Raw genomic sequence first — 16,255 nt, 5'->3', positions numbered from 1 at the left:
AGTTGATCTATAGGCATTTTCCACCCAAAAGGTGTTTGATGAAATGCCTGAGACAACTCTTCTAAGCTTTTAGCGTACTTTGCCAAAGGCATTTGTTGTTAGAGGTGCTAAGATAGCCATTAGACTTGTTAGTAATGATTGCTTTCATATTATTCAACCAAAGACATTTGATGTTTGAAATGTGTTAGTAAATAAACTTTCATCTAGACATAGAGCTTGTTTAGAATTGTGTCTAAGCTTAAGGTTGATAGTTTGATTGATCGTTTGCCATCCTTAGTTTGAAACTTGATCACCCAAGGTCTAATCCCTATGCCCATGAGTTCTCTTTTCCCTTAGTCAAGAAAGTTATTTCATTTATCGCTTTTATTATTCTGCAACTGCATTAGCAGTAATCATTAGTTTAGAAATCTTTTAAATCACCGGTTGCACTTAGATTAAGTGAGTACTTGCATTCTCAGTGCTTTGAAATCCCTTAGAATTGGTTCGACATTCTTTTATACTACATCATTTGGCTTAGGAGCCTTGAAAACTCTTAACATCAAATTGGCGCCGTTGCCAAATTCTGAGTAGATTTGAACATAAAGATTTAGTCACTTGCTTGAGACTAAGTCATTTTTATTTTTTTCTTTTGTTACTGATTCTCCTTCTTCACCTCCCTTTTACTTTCAGGTGTATGAACTTGAGGAGCATGGGTCCATCAAACCTAGTTCCCAGAGTTACAGACATCAGAGCTTTAGAGAGAGAGTGTGCTAGAAAGAGAAAAGAAGAAGAGCAACAGACTCACTTGCAGAGATTGGATATTGATATGGGAGACCAACCTCAAGATGATGCGAACACCAATGGAGCCAACAACGTTCCACAACACCCACAGCGAGCAGCTCGACCCATTGGCACTTATGACCGCCCCAATATTCATGGTCATAGACTGGGAATCCGAGCACCGGCTGTGGCAGCTAACAACTTTGAGATCAAATCAGGACTCCTCAACGTCATCGAGAACAACAAGTATCATGGCTTGGCTCTAGAGGATCCATTTGATCACTTGGACATGTTCGACAGCTACTGTGGGTTGTCAAAAACCAATGGTGTGTCCGAGGATGCCTTAAAGCTCAAGCTATTCCCTTTCTCTTTGGGGGATAAGGCACGTCAGTGGGAGAAGTCTCTATCCAGCGACTCTAACACCACCTGGGATGACTGCAAGAAAGCATTTCTGGAGAAGTTCTTCTCTACTTCAAGAACTGCTAAGCTGAGAAATGAGATTTCCACCTTTCAACAGAAGAACTTGGAAGGATTCAGTGAAGCCTGGGAGAGATTCAAGGGCTACCAAGCTCAATGCCCTCACCATGGTTTCTCTAAGGAAAGCTTGCTGAGCACATTCTACAGGGGTGCTCTTCCTAAGTACAGAGCCAGATTGGATACAACTAGCAATGGGTTCTTCTTGGGAAGAACTGAGGAAGATGCAGAAGAGCTGGTTGACAACATGGTAAAGAGTGACGCAGTCTACAGTGGAGACCACGACAGAGACAGTAGAACAGATGACAAGCAGACGATGAAGGAGTTAAAGGCTCTACATGATAAGATAGACAAACTCATTGCTGATAAATCCACCCAAGAGCATCTGAACTTTGTTGGTAACTCAAACCAGGAGACACCACCTGTTGTCCATGAGGTTGAGGGTTTGGAAGGTCAAGAATAGTTGTATTTCATTAACAACAATGGTAGCTGGTACAAAAAAGAGCCAAACTTTCACTACAACAACTACCAACAGAAATCTTATTCCAACAACCAACAGAGTAGTTATCAGCCTAGGAACAACCAGCAAGGCAGCTATCAGCCTCAGAAAAACCCTCCTCATGGTTTCAACAACAAAGGACACAATTCATCACAACAACAAGTTATTCCTTCTACCTTTACTTCTCAAGGAAGCAGCACTGATGCCCTACTGAAACAAATATTGGAGTCTCATACTAGAAGTGAGAAGCATGTTGGTTATGAGTTGAAGAACCTTCACTCAAAGATTGATGGGACCTACAATGATCTCAACAACAAGTTCAAAGCTTGGAGAACCAGTTTGCTGCCATGAACGCTCACCAAAATCGCCAACAAGGTTCTTTACCTGGAAAATCTGAGCAAAACCCCAAAGAGACCATGAAAGCTATCACCCTAAGGAGTGGTAAGGAGTTACCTCATAGAACTCTCACCAAGGATGCTGAGAAACAAGGTGAGGGGGTGGCCATCAACATAGATGATGAAGTGGTGATTGTTGATGAGAAGATCAATGATGAGATTTTGGAGAAGATTGTGGAAGCCAAAGGTAAACGAAAGGTTGGGGAAGAGAAGAGAACAGTGAAATATGGTGAAGTTGTTCTTCCAGCAAGTGAGAATTCTTTTGTTCTTCCTCCCTATGAACCCAAACTTCCATTCCCTGGTAGATTCAAGAGGCAGCTGTTAGAGAAGTACAAAGCTCTATTTGAGAAGCAGATGAGTGAAGTTCAAGTCACAATGCCCGTTAGTGATGCTTTCATGCTGATTCCTCAATATAGCAAGTTCCTGAAAGATGTTGTAGCTGCAAAGAAGAAAGAGATGGAGGGCATGGTGATTCTCACTCATGAGTGCAGTGCCATCATCCAGAGGCTTGTTGTTCCAAAGAAGCTTGAAGATCCAGGATGCTTCACATTACCCTGTCCTCTTGGACCTATGGTATTTGATAGATGTCTCTGCGATTTGGGAGCTAGTGTCAGCTTGATGCCTTTATCTGTTGCTAAGAAGCTTGGTTTCACTCAGTACAAGAAGTGTAGACTTTCTCTGGTATTGGCTGATCGTTCAGTGAAGTACCCTGTGGGTATCTTGGAGGACCTCCCCATGATGGTTGGAAACTATGAGATCCCTACAGACTTTGTGGTGCTCGAGATGGGTGAGGAAGCTCAAGATCCCTTAATCCTTGGGAGGCCTTTCTTAGCTACAGCAGGAGCTATTGTTAATGTGAAAGCGGGCAAGATTGATCTCCACTTGGGTAAAGGGCACATTCTCCACTTTGACATCAAGGAGGTAATGAAAAAACCTACGGTTCAAGGGCAAGTCTTCTACATTGAAAAAATGGACGCCCTTGCTGATGAGCTCCTTGAAGAGCTGTCACTAGAAGACCCTCTACAGCATGCTTTGACGATAGAGAGAGAGGTTGAAGTGATTGAGAACCTGGAGAGTACTGCCTATGGGATGATGCTGGATTCACACAAAGGGTTTGTTAGTAAGGATCAGTATGAGGAGCTGCCAAAAGTGGTTCATCAAGAAGCCTCAGTCACTCAACAAGAGGACACCCAGCGAGATGACTGGAGCGAGCTTAAGGCGCCTAAAGTGGAGTTTAAACCTCTCCCCCATGGTGTAAGGTATGCATTCCTTGGTCCTAATGAAACTTATCATGTCATTGTGAGTAGTGAACTTATTGAAACTGAGTTATCTGAACTTTTGAAAACACTTAAAAGATTTAGAAAGGCAATAGGTTATTCACTTGATGACATCAAAGGAATAGCACCCTCTTTGTGCATGCATAGGATACATCTTGAGGATGAATCAATGACTTCTATCGAGCATCAAAGAAGGTTAAATTCTAACCTGAAAGATGTTGTAAAGAAAGAGATTCTTAAACTCTTAGATGCTGGTGTTATTTACCCTATCTCAAATTCTAAATGGGTATCTCATGTGCTTGTTGTACCAAAGAAGGGTGGTATCACTGTAATTAGAAATGACAAGGATGAATTGATACCAACAAGAACCATCACAGGTCATAGAATGTGCATTGATTACCGAAAACTAAACTCTGCATCTAGAAAGGATCATTTCCCATTACCATTTATTGATCAGATGCTTGAGAGACTTGCAAATCACCCATTTTATTGCTTTCTTGATGGGTATTCAGGGTTTTTCCAAATCCTCATACATCCCAATGATCAAGAGAAAACGACATTCACATGTCCTTATGGTACTTTCGCATATCGAAGAATGCCATTTGGTCTATGTAATGCTCCAGCCACCTTTCAAAGGTGCATGATGTCAATCTTCTCTGATCTAATTGAGGATGTTGTGGAGGTGTTCATGGATTATTTCTCTGTCTACGGATCTTCGTTTTCTGCTTGTTTGTCAAATTTGTGCAGGGTCCTACAGAGATATGAAGACACCAACCTTGTGCTGAATTGGGAGAAGTGTCACTTCATGGTTAAGGGAAGGGATTGTGCTGGGACACAAGATTTCAGAAAAGGGGATTGAGGTGGATAAGGCTAAGATCAATGTTATGGTTGGTTTGCCCCCACCAAGGACAGTGAAAGACATCAGAAGTTTTCTTGGTCATGCTGGGTTCTACAGAAGGTTCATCAAGGACTTCTCCATGATCACTAGACCATTGACCAGGCTGCTGTGCAAAGAAGCCACTTTAAGCTTTGATGTGGAATGTCTAGAAGCCTTCAAGAAGCTGAAAGGTGAACTCATCAGTGCTCCAATTGTCCAGCCACCTGATTGGGATCTCCCCTTTGAGATCATGTGTGATGCTAGTGACTATGCTGTGGGAGCTGTTTTGGGACAGAAGAAAGATGACAAGACCCATGTGATCTACTACGCGAGCCAAACCCTGAATGATGCTCAGATGAGGTATGCCACAACAGAGAAAGAGATGCTAGCCATTGTCTTTGCCTTTGAGAAGTTCAGAAGCTACTTGGTGGGATCTAAAGTCATTGTCTACACAAATCATGCGGCTTTGAGACACCTTTTAGCCAAGAAGGATGCAAAACCCAGGCTCTTGAGATGGATCCTTTTGCTTCAAGAGTTTGATTTGGAGATCAAAGACAAGACAGGAGTTGAGAATGGTGTAGCTGATCACTTGTCCAGGCTGAGAGTGGAGTGTGGCATCCCTATTGACGAAGGACTTCCAGAGGAGCAGATCATGGCTATTGGAGCAGTCATGGCAGTTTGTGAGACCGGTAGAAAGCTTGAAGAAGTCAAGGCAACATAAGAGAAAGAACCTTTGTATGCTGATTTGGTGAACTACCTAGCAACAGGAAAAGAACCTTTGAACCTTGTGGGCTATGCCAAGAAGAAGTTCTACAAGGATGTGAAGAGGTATTACTGGGATGAGCCCTACCTTTACATTCTCTGCAAGGATCAACTTTATAGGAGAGTGGTTGCTAATGAGGAGATTGATGGGATCCTTACACATGGTCATGGATCATCCTATGGAGGCCACTTTCCTACCTTCAAGACTGTTGCAAAGGTGCTACAAGCTGGATTCTGGTGGCCACACATGTTTAAGGATACACAAGACTTTATTTCAAAGTGTGATTCATGCCAAAGGAGAGGGAACATCACGAAAAGGAATGAGATGCCTCAAAATCCAATACTTGAAGTTGAAGTTTTTGATGTGTGGGGCATTGACTTCATGGGACCATTTCCATCATCCTTTGGCAACAAGTACATCCTTGTAGCTGTTGATTATGTCTCCAAATGGGTGGAAGCTATCGCAAGCCCCACCAATGATGCTACAGTTGTGACCAAGATGTTCAGGAGCATCATCTTTCCAAGATTTGGAGTTCCAAGGGTTGTGATAAGTGATGGAGGCTCTCATTTCATCAACAAACTGCTTGAGGGACTTCTCAAGAAGAACGGTGTAAAGCACAAGGTAGCAACTCCTTACCATCCTCAAACAAGTGGTGAAGTTGTGATTTCTAACAGAGAGATCAAGTCCATTTTGGAAAAGATTGTGGGGATTACAAGGAAGGATTGGTCCATTAAGCTTGATGATGCGCTTTGGGCTTATAGGACAGCTTACAAGACACCTCTGGGGACCACACCTTTCAACCTAGTGTACGGGAAAGCTTGCCATCTGCCAGTGGAGCTTGAGTACAAGGCACTATGGGCAGTAAAGTTGCTGAACTTTGACATCAAGAGTGCCAAAGAGAAAAGGCTTCTACAGCTACATGAGCTTGATGAGATAAGAATGGATGCTTTTGAAAACTTAAGGATCTACAAGAAGAAGACTAAAGCTTTCCATGACAAGAATATCCTGAAGAGAGAGTTTAAAGAAGGAGATCAAGTTCTTCTCTACAACTCTAGGCTGAAGTTATTTCCGGGAAAGCTTAAGTCAAGCTGGTCCGGTCCTTTCAAGGTCAAGGAGGTTAGGCCATATGGGGCAATAGTTTTGTGGAGTACTGATGAAGAGACTTCACAGTCAATGGGCAAAGGGTTAAGCTCTACATGGCGACTGCACCAGAGGAAGATGGGGTTTCAACTCCACTTTCTGATCCTACCCCGGCCTAATCTAAAAGGAGAAAAAGTCAAGCTAGAGACTTAAAACAAGCTCACTTGGGAGGAAGTCCCATGTATATCCTTGTACATATTGCATTAGTATTTTCATTTTCATCATGTTTCTAAAAAAAAAAAAAAAAAAAAAAAAAAGAGTTGAGGTTGTATGCAGGTGCATGATCGAGCCGGTTTCAGCAAAGAATCAGTGCGTGGGAGCGAGGACCCGGAGAGAGGGTGAAAGGTCGCTCCAGCTGGGAGCGACGTCACCGGAGCGAGTATAACAAGTCGCTCGTCTTTACGGCGTTTTGGGGCTCGAAAATATTCTCTGAGCGACCTCCTAGAGCGACGACACGAAGTCGCTCCAGCTCCAGAGCGAGGTCCCCACAGCGACACCCAGAGGTCGCTCGCGTTTATGTCGAATTGAGACACGAAAAGCAAGTCGTGAGCGACCTCCTAGAGAGACTACCTCAGGTCGCTCCACGACCGGTTCAGGTAAGTATTCTTTGTCCTAAACCCGGTTTAGTCCAAATGAACCGATCCCCAATCGACCTAAACCAAACCGGACGACCCTAGACCTACCCAAAACTCTCGACTTCATCTCCCTCACTCTCCCCTCCTCTCACAAACACTCATACTCTCTCAAACACACCCACACCAAAAACTCCATAATTCTCTAAATTCTCAACCAAATCACCTGGTTCTTGCTTCTAAATCCAAGCTTTCACCCCTGTAGTCTATTACCCATCACCCACTCACCATTTCCTTTCATCCAAAGCAAGGTATTGAATTTTAAAATTCAATTTCATAGGTCCATGAACCCTAGATTTTCAAAATCGAAATTTGGTCCTTTTCTTGCTTGATTACTGTGAAATAGACTAGTGAAAGCTTATATATCAAGTTGGGTTGATGAATCAATGGTGAAATTGGGTTTAATTTGAACTTTGACAAAATTAGGGTTCATAGATTTGGGATTTTTCGAAATTGCCCTTAATTGAGTGTGTTGGTGGGTGAACTTGGTGTGTTAAGGTGATTAAAAGATTGAGAAATGTGATTCTTTGCCTTTAACTTGGCTTCTTAGTGCTAAATGTGTGAAATAGTTGTATTGAGTTAACTTGAGCTTAAATTGCTAGTTCATTTGTTAAGTTTACTCTTGCAATTTTCACTTGCAAAGTCTTAATCTTCTTTACTTCCACCTACTTATCCCTTTTCAATTTTTGAATTTTTCAGGTAACAATGGCTAAGAAAACAAAGGGAAAGTTAGATGCTAAGAAGCAAGAAGCTGAAAGAAAAGAGTCTGCACTAAGAGGGAAAGCCTTAGCCTCCAAGCCAGCTGGCTCGGGGACACAGAGAACTTCTCGACCGCAAACCTTGGCTGCAAAGAAATAAAAAGAGCAAGATAAGAGGGCAGGGAAAAGTGTAGTAGTTCCCACTATTGAGGATAGTGGCGGTGAAAATGAGGATGAGCAGGCTCCTACAAAGAAAGCCAAGATGTCAAAAGGGAAGACGGTTGCTGTTGATAGGGACAGGGAGAAAACTCCATCTGTGGAACAGCTGTATGACCACTTGCTGAATGGGGTCACTTGGACTCCAACAAGGTTCGCCGACCTTGATTTGCTGAAGGAGTTGGGTCTTGATTCTGATATTGAGGCTATGCTGGAACATTTGAAGCTACCAAAACTCCTCACCATGGCTTACCCTGTCTACAAGGAGGTCTCCTGTCAGTTCTTGTCTTCCCTTGAGGTCACTTACCATAACACTCCGCATGTGAGGCAAGGATGGGGCAAGATCAAGTTCAAGGTCAATGGGAGAGACTACAACATGAACTTCAAAGACATTGGGAGAGTCATGGGGTTCCAAGACTTGGAAGACTCCTCTCTTCCCAAATGCGAAAATCTCCCCACCGAGCTTTGGAAATTGATCACCGGAAACAGGTATTCTACCGGGTCTGATAAGAACTCACATATCCGGCATCCGTTTGTGCGCTGCCTCCATAGGATGCTCGTCCATGCATTCTATCCACAGAAGGAAGCAGGTAATGTCACCGAGGAAGATATGCGACTGCTTTGCCCGGCTATCGTACCCTACGCAGCCCCTGGAGTGCTGCCTCTTCCAAGCACCGACATCTATGCTACCTTTGGGATGGTCAGTTTCTTCGTGAGTCGTCTCGAGCACTACAGAGACTGGGCCTGGTACACCTCTGATTCGCACCCGAAGGTTGGAATTGGTGGGTTGATCACACCACTGCTTCAATTTATGAATGTCCCCTTGGGAAAGGACGCAGCAGGACCTCGATTCATAGATGGCACTTACTTGAGGATTGCAACTTCTTTCAGCGGGATGTATGGGAAGAACTACGTCTACCATTACTACTTGAAAGGCAAGCCTGTTGAGGTGGTTCTTCCAAACAAGAACCTGACGAGCTTAGAGAGACCTGGAGCTATCAGCTTCAACATTTCCCAGGAAGACTTTCTTGGAGAGCACGGGTCTCTTGATCCCATTGCTGCACCATGGAAAAGGAGTGCTCCGACGAGACATGACAAACCTGCGGCAGAAGCATCTGAACCCGTCTATGGACCTTCGCGCTACTACTTCCAGCCATAGGCTGGAGTTCTTCCTCCTGGTGCGCTTCGTGATGCTCATGAACATATTGGTCGACTTCAGCGATGGAACAAAGCACAAGACAGGACGATAGAAAAGCTGAAAGACAAGTGCAAGGCGCTTAGCAAAACTGTGAAGAAGCAAGCAAAGACTTCAGCCAAGTTCATGAAGAAAGTAGCTGATGTCTTGACCAGGGGAGGAATAGCTGGATGTAGCTCTGCAGACTTCGCCTTCGCGAACACATCAGTCCCCCAGCCTCTACCTCAGCCTGCGGATCTTGGTTTCCCCCTCACAGCTAGACAGCTCCAGCACAAGTGGAGGAACCCACCCTTTGAACCCTCCGCCTCAGGAAACAAGTCCCCATCCCTAGCCTCTTCTGATAATGAGGTCGAGATTGACGAGGTTCAGAGCCAGCCATGGTTTGGAGGCTACATCTCAGCAACAGGTGGTTACTACACCACATTCCCACCTGACGACGACGGTGCTGGGGCATCTACCCCTACTCACTATCCGTAGAAGGTATTTCACTACTGTCCCTTGTATATACCATTTCATTTTCTGCATATTAGTTTTCTTTAGGGTATCTCTCTCTACTTGACAACACAGAGACTGTGTAACTTAAGTTTGGGAGAGGTACCAAGTATTTGATCATGTTTTCTTTGATGATTTGAGTCTCATGCATTGCATTGTGCATACATATATGCATAGAAAAACCCAAAAAAAAAAAAATTGAAAAATTTGAAAAATACAAAAAGAAACATGTAGTTGCATCACTTGCACTTTAAGATTGAGTCTAGAGCATATAGGTTACATTCACTTACATTGGGAACAATGATTTAAAATGCCTTGCGAAGAACTCTTGTCTAGAACTCAAAATGACACCCTAGTTAAACATATCAAGTAGCTTAAGCATCTCTTGAAAGCCTTGCACGCTTCGAGCCTTGAAAACTCTTCTTAAAACTTGTTTGCTTGCTTGATGTTAGCATTGTCCTTAAGACCAGCTCCAACTTGAACTTGGCTTCAATGTACTTAATCTCTCTTGCATATGGGCATTTGCATACTTGATCATGGATCTCATACCCATTTGGTTTATCTTATTCCTTTATACCTATCTTTGTTAACCCAAATGGCACTTCTTACCCTAAAACCTTAACCATTCTTTGAGACCAAACATTGAATTGCATGAGTGAGGCCTCTTTTGATAGCTTGTCATGTGCAAAATCTTGAGAGTATTGGAGGCGACATAGGTTTATTCTCATCTCTTGCTAGCACAATGGGTTAGCATTTGGGGATGGTGAGAGGAGTTTGTGTGTTCTAAATTTTAATATCTTGGGTTTGGAGAGTGAGAAAGATGAGAGAGATGAGCAAAAGAGTATACATAGAAAAGAAAACTCTAGGGACAAAAAGGAAGGTGTAAAGCTCTAGATTATGTAACAAAGAACCTTTCCCCCACATATAAAAAAAAAAAAGAATCAAAGAGAAGGTGGGGAAGGAAATGAGAAGAGTTAGAGAATGTAAAAAATGAATTAAAGTCCCTAGAGTTTTGAGTCAAAAGGAAAGGAGAGTTGTTCATTGGGTGAGTGATGTGAGGGGCTTATTTTGATTCTGAGATGATGATAAAAAAGGTAGAACTTGTGATCACTTATAACAAAAGGGGGGGGGGGGGGGGGGGGAGAATGATGAGAATAATCTATGCATGAGTTGCTTCTAATCTTAGATATATTTTGTATAATGATTAAGCTCCTTGTTTAGAGTGATAACCACCTTTAAATGAAAACATTTGAACCCCTCTCTTCATTCATATTAGACCATTGCTTACCTAGCCAAATGATTGAGATCAAATGCCCATTTGTGAGAATTCACTTTGTGTGTGTGTGTGAATCAATGTGAGAGCTGGTTGAAGGGACTTGCTAGTTGAGGAGTATTGCGACTTGTGTAGAGGCATATGAGTAGGGATAGGCCTAGAGAAGCTAGAGTATAATAAGAGAGTTGCTCATGCTATTTGCTATGTTTCTTTAGGATGTTAAGTTGAGTGCTAGGAAGTGTTACTTTTGGCTATGAGTTCCCACCTTCAAACCTCTCTCCTATATGAGTTTTTGCAAGTTCACTTGAGGACAAGTAAAGAACAAGTTTGGGGGAGTTGATATCTTGCATATTTCCATTGTGTTATCCATTCACCCATGTGCATTTTGATCATATAGACTATGATTTAGCCATGTTTAGGTTGCATTTTGCATGCATGAGTCTTTATTAAGTATTGGAGTACCACATGGAGTTCTTGGGGACATTTGGGTGCGTTTGGAGATCAAAAGAGGTGATTAAGGTGATCATTGGACGAGCAGTGCATGGGAGCGACCCTACCGGAGCGACGCCATGAACTCGCTGTGCCCTACCTCTCAGAGCGACCTTACCAGAGCGACAACACGAGGTCGCTCGCCATTTACGCTTTGGAGCGACCTTACTAGAGCGAGACCCCGAGGTCGCTCGCCATTTACGCTTCGGAGCGACCTCCTAGAGCGACAAGGCGAAGTCGCTCCAGCTCCAGAGCGACCTCACCACATCGACACCCAGAGGTCGCTCGGGTTGTGTCGATTTGAGAGCGACGAACAAGCCGGGAGCGACGTCCCACAGCGACTACCTGAGGTCGCTCCCAGCACCCAGAGCGACCTCCGGGAGCGACGTGCCGAGGACGCTGCGCGTCGTCTATTTGGTCGAACTTATGATTTATCAAGGGCTTTTTGGTCATTTTGTTATGCATGTTTTACACTTTCTAAACCTATGTTGAAGTACCTTTTGTAAGCCATTGGAGGCTGATTATCTTTTGATCTTAAGAAAACCACCAAAAACCAGTTGGAAAGTTCATCTCTTTGATTCAATTGATCATTTTTGTTATTGCAGTCCTGTTGTTTTCATATCGATTCTCTGTATTTCTCTACATGATTAATCTGAAATCCAATATGAGTTTAAGAGGAATCATGGAGATTAGTGAGTAAGCACCTTTTGAATTCATGGGTTAGGGAGATTAAGGGTGATTAGGTTAGAGCTAGGATGTTTTAGTGTAGATCATTCTTAGTCCTTGCTAGTAGAGTATTCATAATGCATCTTCTGAGTTGGCCTCTCAAAAGTTGATCTTTAGGCATTTTCCACCCAAAAGGTGTTTGATGAAATGCCTGAGACAACTCTTCTAAGCTTTTAGCGTACTTTGCCAAAGATATTTGTTGTTAGAGGTGCTAAGATAGCCATTAGACTTGTTAGTAATAATTGCTTTCATATTATTCAACCAAAGACATTTGATGTTTGAAATGTGTTAGCAAATGAACATTCATCTAGACATAGAGCTTGTTTAGAACTGTGTCTAAGCTTAAGGTTGATAGTTTGATTGATCGTTTGCCATCCTTAGTTCGAAACTTGATCACCCAAGGTCTAATCCCTATGCCCATGAGTTCTCTTTTCCCTTAGTCAAGAAAGTTACTTCATTTATCGCTTTTATTATTCTGCAACAGCATTAGCATTAAACATTAGTTTAGAAATCTTTTAAATCACCGGTTGCACTTAGATTAAGTGAGTACTTGCATTCTCAGTGCTTTGAAATCCCTTAGAATTGGTTTGACATTCTTTTATACTACATCATTTGTCTTAGGAGCCTTGAAAACTCTTAACATCAATGCCTCCGCTTGGGCTTGTTCCCACTTGAACTCAACATTTTTCTTGATCACTTCGGTGAGAGGGGCGGCTATAGAGCTGAAGTTCTGGACAAACCTTCGATAGAACCCGGCCAGGCCATGAAAGCTTCTTACCTCGCCCACGGTCGTTGGACTGGGCCAGTCTCGGATGGCCTTGATCTTTTCCTCGTCCACCCGGAGTCCATCTGCACCTACAACAAAACCTAAGAAGACCACGTGATCTGTTCCAAAAGAACACTTCCCAAGGTTAGCAAACAAGAGTTTTCTTCTTAGTACCTCAAGAACTGATTTCAAGTGTAATGTGTTCATCAATGATTTTGCTGTAAACAAGAATATCATCAAAGTAAACTACAACAAAGTGGCCTATAAACGATCTCAAGACATGATTCATTAGGCGCATAAAAGTACTAGGTGCATTTGTGAGACCAAAGGGCATTACAAGCCACTCATACAAACCTAGTTTTGTCTTAAAGGTTGTTTTCCATTCATCACCTTCTTTCATCCTAATCTGATGATATCCAGTCTTTAGATCTATCTTAGAAAAGACACAAGCACCATGGAGTTCATCAAACATATCATCAAGGCGAGGAATGGGATGGCGATACTTTACCGTGATGTTATTTAGGGCTCTACAGTCCACACACATCCTCCATGAGCCATCTTTCTTTGGCACGAATAGAACCGGAACAGCACAGGGGCTGAGACTCTCCCTGATGTAACCTGATATCTTGCATATTTGCATTGTTTTATCCATTCATTCATAAACATTTTCATCATAGAGATTATGATTTAGACATGTTTAGGTTGCATTTTGCATACATGAGTCTCTATTAGGTACTGGAGTGCCACATGGAGTTCTTGGGGACATTTGGAGCTCAAAGGAGGTGATATAGGTGATCATTAAACGAGCAGAGCATGGGAGCGACCTCCTGGAGCGACATCACGAAGTCGCTGTGTCCCACCTCTCAGAGGGACCTTCCTAAAGCGACGCCATGAAGTCGCTCGCGTTCTCGTTACTCCGAACAGTCTTAGATGACCCTGGAGCGACCTCTCAGAGCGACCTACCAAGGTCGCTCCCGATCCAGAGCGACCCGTTGGAGCGACGGACCAAAGTCGCTCGCAACCATCGGCCCTGGAGCGACTTGCCCAGAGCGACGCACTGAGGTCGCTCGCATCTCACACCCCTCTCGGAGCGACCTCCCAAAGCGACACCCCGAGGTCGCTCGCGTCTCTATGGCGAGACGACACGAAGCGAAGCCCGGAGCGACCTCTCAGAGCGATCCACTGAGGTCGCTCCCGAAGGCCAGAGCGACCTCTCGGAGCGACATGCCGAGGTCGCTCCGCGTCTATTGTTGGGTCGATTTCTATTTTACTTAAGGGTCTTTTGGTCATTTCATTATGCACGTTTTTATTTTCTAAACCTATGTTTTTTATACTCTGTAAGCCACCAGGAGGAGATTATCTTTTGGATCTATTAAGAAAGACACAAAAAACTCTCTTGAGAAGTTCATCTCTTGGATTTTGATTTTTATGTTCTTGTATTCTTGTTGATTTCTTATCTATTTCTTTACATGATTAATCTGAAATTCAATATGGGTTTAAGAGGAATCATGGAGATTAGTGAGTAATCACCTTTTGAATTCATGGGTTAGGGAGATCAAGGGTGATTAGGTTAGTTCTAGGATGTTTTAGTGTAAATCTTTCTTGTTCCTTGCTAGTAGAGTATTCATAATGCATCTTCTGAGTTGGCCACTCAAAAGTTGATCAATAGGCATTTCCCACCCGAAAGGTGTTTGATGAAATGCCTGAGACAACTCTCCTAGGCTTTTAGTATACTTTGCCAAAGACATTTGTTGTTAAAGATGCTAAGATAGCTAATAGACTTGTTAGTAATGATTGCTTTCATATTATTCAACCAAAGACATTTGATGTTTGAGATGTGTTAGCAAATGAGCATTCATCTAGACATAGAGCTTGCTTAGAATTGTGTCTAGGCTTAAGGTTGATAGTTTGACTGATCATTTGCCATCCTTAGTTCGATACTTGATCACCCAAGGTCTAATCCCTATGCCCATGAGTTCTCTTTTCCCTTAGTCAAGAAAGTATCATTCTGTTATTGCTTTCTAGTTTTAGTCATAGCTTAAAACCCATTTAAATCATTGGTTGCACTTAGATTAAGTGAGTACTTGCATTCTCAGTGCTTTGATATCCCTCAGAACTGGTTCGACATTCACTATACTACAACATTTGTCTTAGGAGCCTTGAAAACTCCTAACATCATAACCCTTGTCAAGCAGGTCATCAATTTGTTTCTGGAGCTCTTTAGTCTCGACTGGATTGGTGCGGTACGCTGGCCGGTTCGGCAGAGACGCGCCCGGGACAAGATTGATCTGATGCTCAATGCCTCTTATTGGTGGTAATCCTTTTGGGTTCTCTTCTGGAAACACATCAAAAAAGTCCAGAAAAAGTCCTAGCAACTCACTCGGAATGTCCGGTGCATGGTTAGAAGAAGATGAAGACAAAAGAGATTCCTTAAAAATAAGTAAAAGGATTGGCTTTTGAGTGCAAAGAGACTTCCTTACCTGACTTTGCTTAATGAAGAAGTTGGAGTTTCTGGTGGAATTCTCAGGTTTGTCGGCTTTAGACTCTTGTTCACGGCCCTTCACCTCCAAAGTTGACAAGGGAACCAAGGTAATTTTCTTTCCTTTGTGATCAAAAGAATGTCAGTTTGTGAACCCATATGTACTGCCTTCTTATCAAACTGTCAAGGCCGACCCAAAAGGATATGGCAGTCGTCCATGGGAAGGACATTGCACACGATCTCATCCTCATAACGGCCAATGGTGAGTGGAACGGTGACTTTCTCCTTGACATACTGTTCACCAGCTTCATTTAGCCACTCCAACCTGAAAGGACGAGAAAGTGGTCGAGTAACAAGCCCAAGTTTCTTTACATGGGTGTCACTGGCCACATTAGTGCAACTACCTCAATCAATAATCAAAGAACAAACTTTAGAAGAAATGAGACATCTAGAGTGAAAGAGATTCTCCCTTTGTTCTTTGTCATCGGTTTTTGGTTGCACACTCAAGGAACATCTAGTGACAAGTAGTGGACCAGATGTTGGGTAGTCAAGGCTGTCCTCATCAAAGATCGGACCTGAATCCTCCACAAAGGTCGAACAAAACTCGTTAATCACGCCATCGACCTCCTCATCGAAAATGGGTCCATGTGTGTAGTCCAAGAGTTTACTAGTAACAAGAAGTGGACCACTGGCTGGATAATCAAAGGTTTCTTCATCCTCATCAAAAATTGGTCCAAGGTCCTCCTTGTCTTCTTTTTCATCCTTGGACTCAACTTCACCATTATCCATGAGAATCATCACCCGTTGGTTTGGACACTTGTTGGCATAGTGTCCTAGACCTTGACACTTGAAGCATCTGATGTCTCTTGCACGGCTTGGGTTCTCAACTGATTTTCCTTTGTCAATCCCAGCAGAGACATCAGTTTTCAAAGCAGTATTTGTTGTTGAAGAAGACTTACTTTTGTCTTGGTAGTTTGGCTTAGAAGGGAATGATGGTTTTGGAGCATAGGTCGGCTTAGAGTAACTCTTTCTCTTGACTTGCTGTTCGATCAGGATGGCTTTGTGTAGCATCTGCTCCATGTTGTCGTAGTCTTGGAGCTTCATA

At 43.0% G+C, this 16,255-nt stretch overlaps 1 non-coding gene across 1 annotated transcript; it reads right to left on the bottom strand.

Annotated features, from left to right (window-relative positions):
• Window positions 1-1,243: 1,243 nt before the first annotated feature.
• LOC125593565 lies at window positions 1,244-1,350 on the bottom strand. Its single transcript, XR_007329468.1, has one exon. It is a non-coding gene; the product is annotated as a small nucleolar RNA R71 (small nucleolar RNA).
• Between the last annotated feature and the right edge of the window lie 14,905 nt (window positions 1,351-16,255).

This window comes from Brassica napus, chromosome C9 (genome assembly GCF_020379485.1).
Source record: "Brassica napus cultivar Da-Ae chromosome C9, Da-Ae, whole genome shotgun sequence".
Taxonomy (NCBI): domain Eukaryota; kingdom Viridiplantae; phylum Streptophyta; class Magnoliopsida; order Brassicales; family Brassicaceae; genus Brassica; species Brassica napus.
The sequence above is the reverse complement of the archived record's forward strand: the minus strand, read 5'-3'. Positions and strand labels throughout refer to the sequence as shown.